Source organism: Cavia porcellus, unplaced genomic scaffold (assembly GCF_034190915.1).
Source record: "Cavia porcellus strain 051 isolate PalLab524CR breed Dunkin Hartley unplaced genomic scaffold, mCavPor4.1 scaffold_7, whole genome shotgun sequence".
NCBI classification, from domain to species: domain Eukaryota; kingdom Metazoa; phylum Chordata; class Mammalia; order Rodentia; family Caviidae; genus Cavia; species Cavia porcellus.
Window position 1 is genome coordinate 66,512,117 of NW_026947490.1, and position 9,265 is coordinate 66,521,381.

At 42.3% G+C, this 9,265-nt stretch overlaps 1 long non-coding RNA gene across 1 annotated transcript; it reads right to left on the reverse strand.

Moving 5' to 3' along the window:
• Positions 1 to 4,115: 4,115 nt before the first annotated feature.
• Positions 4,116 to 9,042, reverse strand: LOC134476738 (uncharacterized). The gene is made up of 3 exons (XR_010048543.1): positions 8,827 to 9,042; positions 6,626 to 6,737; positions 4,116 to 6,287 (listed from the first exon to the last, which is right to left on the reverse strand). It is a non-coding gene; the product is annotated as an uncharacterized LOC134476738 (long non-coding RNA).
• Between the last annotated feature and the right edge of the window lie 223 nt (positions 9,043 to 9,265).

Below are 9,265 nucleotides of genomic sequence, written 5' to 3' on the forward strand. Positions count from 1 at the left end.
GGACACCTTCCTGCTGCAAAACTTAGAAATAGACTGGAATCTGTGTTATTCATAGTAACATCAGCAAAAATCACTCCTCTACCTATCTCTTCTTCTCTAAAAATGACTAAAACAAATTTAATTCTCAAGGAAAGGACCCACTCAAGGACTTATTCCACCTTTACCCCTTTCCTGTTTGAAATTCTTTTCCCTCTAATGTTATCTCCTGAAATGTAGAAGGTATCGAGGTCTCATGCTAACCTGGGGCAGCACGTCTCCTCTCTCATCTCTGGAAGTCCCCATGCCCTGTGCCTGTTTCCACCAGTGGCGGAATGAATCCTTTCCCAAAAAAGGGAACTTTCCTACACCGTTGATGGGAGTGTAGACTAGTGCAACCACTGTGGAGGTTAGTCTGGAGATTTCTCAAAAAGCTGGGATTGGAAGTCCCATTTGCTCCAGCTATTCCACTTCTAGGCATATTCCCAGAAGAACTGAAAACTCATTCCATAGTGAGGGTACAACAGGCTCTGAGTAGTCCCTCTCTTGAGTTTAAGTGGTACTGGTAAAAATGAGATGGCCGTTCCTTTGCTTAGGATCCATGACATGGCAAAGTGACAGGATATTTCTATTATATTGTATGTGTCTCTTTCAAACAGACCAAAGGGAAATTGGAAAGAGAGAAGCCATCCTCCTGCTGGCTCTGGAAAAGTAAGTGTCTGTGAAGCATGGGAACCGCGTGACTAGGCTGCAAATGACCCTAGAGGTTAACAGTGACCTCTGCTGATTGCCAGTAAGAACATGGAGACCTCTGTCCCACTTTGTGAAGAAGTTCTAGTGGAATTAGTGAACATGGAAGATGCTCGAGGCCTGGATGAGCTCACTGCTGCAGTTTGCACTGTGATGCTGGCCGGGGACCTTGTCTACAGAAACTGAGATAACCGGTGTCTGTGGTTTTAAGCCGCCATGTGTGGCAGGTTGTTGCCTAGCAGAGGAAAACAAACACAAACCTTGTGCTATGGTTTGAATATGTCCCCTAAAGTTCACACATTAGAAACTTAACTTGTATTATTAGGTCTTTGAATGTAAAACCTTGGATGAAGTCATGAGGAAGGGGATTCTGTGATGGCATTAGTGGCTTGAGGAGAAGACAAAGAGACCTGAGCGAGCACATCTGTTATTTCACCATGAGAGTCCTCCCTCCACTGTGTTATGACTGACGCAGCATGAAGTATGTGCTGGCTCTGTGCTCTGGACTCCCCAGCATGTAGAACCATAAGTCAATAAACCCTTTATTAACTGCCCAGTCTCAGGTGTTTTGCTATAGCAACAACACAAAGACATTCATTTCCCTCTTCGCTTCTACTCTCAACTATGGAGAGGAAGAAAGTGTCAATCAAAAAGTCACCCCCAGATGAGAGACTGGTAAAACTGAGTAACATTTTCCTCCAGGAAGATTGGGGTCTGCACTGGGAAACGCCTTATTCTTCCCCTCTGTACCATCCTTTCCTCTGCAAACTCCAAACACATCTGAGCATCACCATTGCCAGGAGCTCTCGGGTTGCAGGGTCCTCTTGACCTTCATAACCAGCCTGCCAGGCATGACTTGCTGATTAGCACCTTCTTGGAAATAACCCTGTTCTTTGCATCACACAAAAAGCACCATGGACACTGGAACTTAAAATTTCCTGACTGAATTCCCTGCTCTGTTTTCACTGTGTACTGCGGAATTGCAGTCATTTTTCCATATCTGGAGGTGGGATACTAGAAAGAGGAGAATCCCCCAAATAACAAACTAGCTTGACTTTGACTCTGTCCTAGAAGCCATGGCCTCAGGGGCCTGACTGAGAGCTCAGAGAGGAAAGAGACCAATATATAAGGTGTGACATCTGCTCTCTTGTCTGTATCTGGCCTCATTTCTCTCCAGCATACCACACAGGGACCAGGACACTTTCTTTTGCTTTGAAGGGCTGGGGCTCAGCTCAGGAAAATCCCTGGTCTGTTTCCTTCTTGTGGTCCCTTACACAGTGGCAGATCCAGAAGAGTTGGTGTCCTTGGTTGCATGGGCAGTGGCCACTGGAGGAGGGAGATACATCTTCTCTGTGTCCATCAGAAGACATGATGACCCTTATCTGAGCACAGTTAAGTCCAGACAGGAGGACAGGGGAGGAGAAACAAGGTACTTCCTAGGAACCACACCCTTTACTAGTGATTCCTTTAAAAAGCAAATAAAAAATGAAAGAGGACAGTGAGGCTTAAAGCAGGGTAAAAAGAAAAGTGGGAGAGAGTGCCCTGAGTGGGTAAGAGGGGAAGGGAGGTGACAGTAGGTAACAAGACGCAAATACCAGTGAGCACGGCACCCTTCATTACAGACTGAAGTCTGCTGCATGAGCAACTGGTCTTTCTCGCTTGCTTACTTTCTTGTGTCTTTCCTCTTTTTCCTGAGAGATAAGAAGAAATAATATTCAAACAGCCAAAGTTCCAAATCTGGGATCCTTTCTGAGAAATGCTGAAGACAAGTTAATGAAGTTCTAATTCCTAGAGAGATTAGCCCGTAGCCCTGGCTTGGGGCCACCTCCCCAGAGCTGCCCATCTGCTTCGATAGCGCTCTGTTCTGGCGGGGGGGGAGGGTGGGGATGTGGGTACGTTTTTCCCTTGTTTTACTGTCTTGTTTTTTCCTTTTCAGATACTTTTCCCCTTCTTGCCTCTAAAGCGGGAGTAGGGAATGGTCCTTTGCTTCCTGTCATCAACATAGAACTATTTTTGGGTATCACTGAAAAACACGGTACCCATCCCTGTGTCCCACCATTTCTCCCCTGCCCCAGAGTTTGTGAATAAAGAATCATGCCTGTTTTCTCTTCCACTGCTGCCAATCCTGAGCCTGACACTCTCCACGGTGTTCTATTATGAAATGTCCAAGCATTCATCAAAGTCGAAAGAGTCTTGAATGGACATCTACCTCCTGCATTCTAGAATGAGCCTTTACTATAAGTTGTTTTAGGACCTGTCTCCCCTCCTTTCCATCTCCCTGCCTAACATCTTTTTGTTATTGTTTTACAAAGCACTCTGAAGTAAATTGCAGTCCCCTGAAATCTTCAGCATGTGCCTAGTAAGAGGAAGTTCAGTATTTGTTGGTGGGATTTTCTTTCTTCTGTAAACATTAACTGTGATGAGATGCACACATCTTCTGTGTATTTTGGCGGAGTATGGAAATGTAGAGCAGCTGGTAACCTGAACCCCTAGCAGCACCAAAGACCTTATCTTCACTCCAAGACACTGCCTTCGCAGTCAACCCCCGTCCCGGCTCCTATTCCAGAAGCCTCCCTTTCTGGTATTTTCCATGACAGGCCCTGTGGATGCAGTGACACTGCTTACATTCTTCCATCTGCAGCTTCCTCCTCTCGGCATGGTGCCTGTGGGACCCTCAGGCTGTCTGTCTTTGTTGGGCAGGTTCCCTGGTGTGAATACAATTCAGTGCTCATCCACTGCACTGTTCCTAGTGTCCGACTGTTGTTTGTATAGTTGAAAAGAAATCCAAGTTAAAATAACAAAGATGAAATGAACAAAAATAATTAAACAAAATACCCAACACTCATGCATATCTGCACACACACACACACACACACACACACACACAGTGTGCACACCCAAAACACGCACACCTGAGATCTTTGAAAGTTTGAATTTCATTACATTTCTTAAGTATAGTTACAATATATTTAAGAGCACAATGTATACAGTAGGAAACTTTTTGGATTAAGAGACTAAATTGATGAGTAATTAGCCCATTCTTTAAGTTATGAGCATAAAATTGAGCACATAGCCAGGAATGATGGCACATACTTATAATTCCAGCTACTTGGGAGGCTGACATAGGACTGCAAGTTTGAAGTCAGTCTGGATAATTCAGTGAGACTCTATCTCAAAAATAAGAAGTGAGGAAAGAGGTGTGGTTGAGGGAAAAATTACTTGCTAACATGCATGAAGCTCGCAGTTCAATCTCTATACCCACCTCAACTTCCAAAGGGCACAGGGTGGTAGAAAATTAGTTGTTCTTTATGCCAGGTTGGCATGAAACTACAGTTCAGGCAGGAAAAGGAAATGTACTATACATCTGAAAATCCCAGAAGGAAGAATTTTGGAAAATTTTACTGGAAGACAATGATAAATGGATTAGCATATGTGTGTAACCTCATGCAAACATCACACCATGTATACATGCATTAAAACATGGTATGGCCCCACAGTGGTATATGTGTACCCATGTTTATAGCAGTTCAATTTGTAATAGCCAGATCTTGGAAACAACTTAAGTGTCCATCAACTGAAGAATGGATAAAAAAGTTGTGGTATTTTTATGCAATGGAGTATTACTCAGCTATTAAAGAATGATCACATTGATATATTTATAAATAAATGGATGCAACTTGAGACCATACTCATAAGCGAAATAAATCAAACTCACATGTATACCGTATAGTCTCCCTAGTGTAAGAAATGGTAAGAATACATAAGAGTTTATAATAATCATGATTGCCCATTACATTGCTCTGAAGCCTTATAATGTCTGCATTCATTAGTTGGAATGGTTTTATCCCAGTTTGTTTGATTTTATTATCTGTGATAGCATAAACAACTATTTTAAAGAAAACAAGACATTAGGATAGCCAGAGCTGATTTAGTATCATCTTACTCTGAAGTCCTACTATGCTTTTGTTTTTCTGTTTCTCTTGGTTCTATCCTGTTATATCTTAACTGGATATTATTTTGTGTGACAGTATAACAAATTTGCTATGGAAAATGAGATAATATAGTAGCCATTGTTCGTTCTCTGCTATTTGGTTCTGAAAGCCCTATAATGCCTTCATTCTCTTGAATGGATTTATACTCTTTTGTTATGTTTGGTACTATCGTATATGAAGCTATGCTCAACATTTCAAAGAAAGAGACATTATGGTAGTTACTGTTAATTATGGGTTGTCTTGTGGTAAAATGCTGTGTTACTTGCATTGTTCTGATCTGATATGCTTTGTTTACGTTCTCTTTTATTTTAATCTCTTTAAAATAAAAAAAAAATTTAAAAAACCATACTATGGCAAACCATTAAATACACAAATTTATGTTTTTATACATCACTTAAGATAAATTTAAAAATACAGCTCAGGACAATGGGAAAATATCAATTTCTAAAGATGTGATTCCAGATGGAATACAAAAGTAGAGTGATAAAAAATAGCTCTTATTCTCACCAAGAAAAGTCATCGAGATTTCTTACATGGGAGGTTCATGAATGCTATTAATTTTTTGTGTGTATTGGTTTTGTATCCCAATACATTGCCATATTTCTTTGTTAATTCCAGGAGCCTTTTGGTGGATTTCTTTGGATCTTCTATGTAGAGGATTGTGTCATCTGCAAACAATGGTAATCTAATTTATTCCTCTCCTATGGCTCTCACCCAGGGCACAAAAGCAGTAAATCCTAGTGATGTTGTGAGGAAAAAGGAACGTTTCTCCATTACTAATGAGGATGAAAACTAGTACAACCACTATGGAAATCAATGTGGAGATGCCTCCAAAAACTAAAACCAGCAATTTCATCTGATACAGTTATATCTTTTAAGGGCATCTTTCTAAAGAATGAAAGAAATCATATTACAGTGATAAAGCATACCCATTTATAGCAGAAAAACTCATAATATTTAATTATAGAAGTGACCTCTATGCTCATTGACAGACAAAGGGGTAAAGAAAATGCAATGTATACATACACAGCAAGCTATTACTTTGCCAGAAAGGACACATGTGAGTCATGTGTGAGAAAATACAGGGATATTAAGAGCATAATCCTAAGTGAAAAGAAGCATATGTGGAAGGTTAAATATCATATGGTTTCTTTATATGAGAAACCCAAAATATAAATCCAAAGAGCAAAATAAAAGGGAGAGAGTAGAGAACATAGAGGTAGACTCTGTGGAAACCATAAAGGATCTGGAGAAGGGAAAAGGAGTAGGGAAGGGAAAGAGAAGTAAAAGCAATCAAGACATGAACTGTGTGTAGTCCAGCTTCTCAATATGAATTAATTAATATGCATGACAAACTAATAGAAACACAAAAATGTAAGAACTATCTGAGTGATAAAAAAAGACAAGAAAGTCCTTGTAGTGCATAGGTTGGAAACACTGCCTCGTCCTCTTGTGTTTAACAATGCTTTCCTGAGAGAAAGGTCGTGTGACATCTTAGAAACAGAAGGAGTTGGAATCTCAGCTCCACAGCCTGGCACAGCATCCGCCATCTCTGGAACCGAGCCTCATCTGCAAAATCAGGAGGTCAAAATGGATAAAGTTGAAGATTAGATTCCTTTACATACATATATACTGAACTTTAGGTGTTTTTGTCAAGTTCTGTGACTTTAAGGAAATAAAACCACCCAAAAGTTGTTTATAGAAGGAATAAGGAGAGGGAATCATTGCAAATCAAAGAGATAACTTCATGGCTGACAAAGATGACACCCCTGGTCCAGCGGGGTCACCAGAGATGAGTGAGGACCTTTGTAAGTCAGGACCATGAGTACCAGCAGGCCCATGGACCTGGCCCCAGCACCTCCTGCTTCTGTGTGTTTGTGAATGTGTCCTTGGTGGGGCCAGCTCACCCTTGCTCCCATCCGTGCCTCCTCGTCTTGCTCCTCTGCTCAGTCATGCTGTCACCATCCACCGCTTTCCCTAGGGCAAGCTTTCAGCTTCAGGTCCCATTGCTGGTATTTACTGTTCAATAAATCACATACCAGAAGTAACAAGTCAAATTGCTTGATTTTATGTCCATATAAATGCTAGCAGTCCCTTGGAACTGATCTTCGTTTGAAGGTCTGAGATGTGGAACCCTTTCAGGAGCTACTGTGCACTTGTTTTTGACAAGCGTGGCCAGGGATCAGCTGCAGGCTCACCTTCCCCATGCACCACACTCCAACAGAGGGTGGGAAAGTCAGCCTTTCATTCGTAGTGGTCTGCAGCCCTGACCTCCTGTCTGTCTATGCCAGGGACCCCTGAAGGGTGACAGCCTCCTCCGTGGGTCACACTTGATGCTTGGATTGAGGATGAATGGGACTGTCATCCACATTGTCACCTGCTAACCACACCATAGCACTGCCAGATGGAGTGGGAACAGTCCCAGGTGCCTCCGTGTGGTCGGCAGGTGCTTCTGTAGACAGTCACCACTGCTAGGAGGGCTCCACAGCAGACCTGGGATTCACACTGTGCTGACTCCAACGGTAACAATGTAAAACTTTGCTTGATGGCCTTCCACAATTTAGTGACCCATCAGCAGGCCTTTGACTTCTCAAATCAAGGACGAGGTCATTGGTCCTCAGGCACTCGACAGAGCAGTCAGTCCCCTTAGACACAAGCTCCCCATGCCAGATTCAACCAAGCTCAGATGGACACGTTTGGAAAAGAAAATGCACCCGTACTAACCATGTACAGATTTTTCTTGTTATTATTCCCTAACCGTACAGCGCAACAACATTTACACAGTATTTTTGTTGTCTTTGATGTAAGTAATCTAAAAATGATGCAAAGTGTCCAGAAGGATGCATACAGGTTATGCAGATACCACCTACACCATTTTATGTAAAGGATTGTGCATTTGTGGATCCCCAAATCCCAAGTCCTAAAGCCAATCTTCTGCAGATACTGAGGGCTGACTGTTACAGTATTTTGCACTTCTGCACCGATCTCTCAACTTTGTGCTCATTTCTTTCTATGTCCATGTTCTATCCTTGAATTGCATTCTTTGCTTGCTGGATGCTGTGGTTTAAATCTATCTGTCTCCCCAAGTCTACCCTATTCACAGGCGGGGCTTCTTGGAGGTGAGTGGATCACAAGTATGCAGTACTAAATTAGTCCAGTGGTGGGTTTATAGCTGGCTGTGATGTTGCAGGTGAAGCTTGTCAGGAAAGGGGCATTGCTGTCGGTGTGGCCAGGAGAATGCATATCTCCATCCCCCTGGATCCTGAGCTGCTTCTGCCTGCTGTGTTGTGAACTCTGTCTCCTCCGCCATGCAGCCCTGCCTTGGAGCCAGCTGACTATGAACTGAAACCTCTACAAACGGTAAGCCAAAATAAATCTTTCTTCTTTAGGGTTGTAGAGTTATGTATTGTGTCCCAGCAATGAGAGAAGAGCTGTGGTGGATTGAAAACTGGTGGTCAACTTGCAATACCCATTGAACTGAGTCAGCATGGTGCTGAAAGTGGATGGCCCGCCTGAGGACTGTTGCCAGCATAAAAAGGAGACCCGGAGAGGAAGAGTAGTGTTGTGTGTTCTCCGTGGTGCTGTGGGTTCTCCTAGAGGAGTTTGTGGAGCTTCTTCCCTGATGTGAACTTGGCTGTTCTCATCATCAGAGGAGCTTGGGACCTTGTTGTTGCTGAGAATGGCTGCAGTTCACTTTGGGGGAGCCCTGGACCTTACTTTGAGCATCTCTTCCTGGCTTCAGTGTAGAACCCTCATTCTCCTAGCACGAGTCCTTCATCTCACTGTCCTAGACTTTCTGGCTTCCACTGCTGGCCTTTGGGCCTCCCCTCACAGATCTGTGAAACACTTACATGAGTCACTGTTCTGGGCTCTAGGCCTCCAGTTAGACTCATGGGGGGCATTTTCATGGGCTCTAGGTCTTCAAATGGACTCAGGGAGGACATTGCTATGGGATCCAGGCCCTCAGCTGGATTTTTTTTGGGGGGGATCCTAGTGTGTGGAGAGATTTCCTGTACTTTTTGTTTTATATTTGATTTTTTGGGGGGTGACCCTTATAAAATAATACTATAAATTATGTGTACCATATATAATTGTTTTCCTTACAAACCTTGACTACAGCAGTAGCTATGGCACTAGATGATACTTTCCTTGGTACTCTTTCTTCAATTGAAATGACTTTGCCCAGAGACATCTGTATAGGTCCTTGTGAATTCTTTGACAATTTGACCTAAAACACAAACAGTGGTAAAGTTAACACAAAATTCATAACTATGCCTCTGCAAGACAATATCAAAGCCTAATTGGTCAACTAGTGACATCAAGTTTTCAGTCTGTGCAATTACTCATTGCAAAAGAAACAAAATATCTTGAAATCCTATGATTCTTACATAAAAGAACCCTGACACACACTTGCAAAAATTGATCATGTTTCTAACAGTGCTTAGCATTGCCAATAAAGAAGTGTAAACTTAAAACAAGCTTTTATAAACTACCCAAAATAAAAAGATAACAATATAAAAGAAAGACTAAATTGTTTTTTGGGCTTG